Source organism: Rousettus aegyptiacus, unplaced genomic scaffold (genome assembly GCF_014176215.1).
Source record: "Rousettus aegyptiacus isolate mRouAeg1 unplaced genomic scaffold, mRouAeg1.p scaffold_m13_p_2, whole genome shotgun sequence".
Classification (NCBI taxonomy): Eukaryota; Metazoa; Chordata; class Mammalia; order Chiroptera; family Pteropodidae; genus Rousettus; species Rousettus aegyptiacus.
Window position 1 is genome coordinate 32,583,834 of NW_023416295.1, and position 1,586 is coordinate 32,585,419.

General features: G+C 29.8%; 1 pseudogene; it reads left to right on the forward strand.

Annotated features, from left to right (window-relative positions):
• The first annotated feature begins 1,150 nt into the window (after positions 1-1,150).
• On the forward strand, positions 1,151-1,268 carry LOC118614077 (annotated as a pseudogene).
• Positions 1,269-1,586: the final 318 nt, after the last annotated feature.

The following is a 1,586-nucleotide window of genomic DNA, read 5'->3' on the forward strand; positions in this document are numbered from 1 at the left end:
ACATTCAAATCTTATTTTTCTTTATGCTTATTTTCATCTAAAAGAAACATCCAAAGAATGAAGCACCATTTAGTCCATTCTTTCATTCAAGCACAGTAAGAAAAGTTAAGTTCTAATTCCACTTTTTTAGAAATATGTAGAGGAATTTTTTAGACACATGATCCTTAAGTTATTTGACTGAAGTTCTCCAATGTGCACAATATAGGACTGCAGAAGTATCCTGAATAGTGACATATTTTTCTTATATTCCAAATTAATTTGAAGGAGAAAAACTATTCTAATATAGGCATACTTAATTCTGTGATAATTTAAAGGCAAGGACGATAGCTCATTAAGATGAAAAATCAATGTATGGCTTTCTTAGTATGTGTTTCATCGCTGGGTTTTAGGTTTATATGCTCTTTAACTTTTTTGTTTTCTTTTCATTTTCATAATAGTTCTTTATATAGGGGTTCATTTGAATATATACACATATAGTAAAAGAAATATTTGTTTTTATATGTAAGTTTAAAATTAAAAAATGAAATTTTAAAATATTTTCATATTTTATCTGTGATTTATATACAAGAATATTAAACAGTATATAGTTTAGAAGACAGAGTGGTTTTCACTCACAATGATGTAATAATGATATTTCTAAATAATTACAAAATTACTGAATAACAACTTTGGACATTAAAATGTTGTACAATTATTTAAATAGTATCCTTAAATATTTAAACTTATTCTTGTGTATATATAAAAGGTAAAAAAAAATCAATTATTCTAATAGAAGATTTCTTTAATTAAAATTTCCCACCTGGGACTTGTCCCCATTTTTATACTAAAATAAAGATTCTCACATTACTAACCCATGAATAGCTTGTAAATTTTCTAGGACAAGTAACATATTTTGAGAATGTCAAACCACCAACTATTCCCAGATTTTCACAAAAAGGAAGGAAGTATGAGTCATTTTTTTTTTAATGCATTTATAACCTGGACCAAGTACATGTATTTAGATAAGCATTTGCTAAATAAGCATTGTGCCGATTATTCCTGTGTTCTACTAAAAATCCTGTCTTGGGTATCATTAGATTTACTAGATTAGAGTTTAGTTTTCCAGTTACCTTATTGCTATTTTATGTAATTTATTAAATGGTGACTCCAGGTCTATGGCCATGCCACCCTGAACAAGCCCACTCCCATCTGATCTCAGAAGCTAAGCAGGGTCAGGCCTGGTTAGTACTTGGATGGGAGACCACCCAGGAAGACCAGGTGCGTAGGCATAAAAAATAAAAAAATAAGGGGTTGTAAACTGACAAGGTCCTTGAAATCTGTGAGGTTAAACAAGGGTTGCCACGCCTGAAAATATATACATACATACATACATACATACATACATACATGAAAATAAATGGTGACTACAAGAGACTAGCTGTCAATTAAAGAATACTTTTCTAAAAGTTATGCTATTGTATTGAGAACTATATCAATTTACCAAGGTTTTGATAGTTAGGCAACCTATTTCCTCAGCCACCTAGTGGTTTTGTTTGTTTGTTTGTTTGTTTTTTTAACCAAAGGACACTCTTCTTACAAAGCTGTCT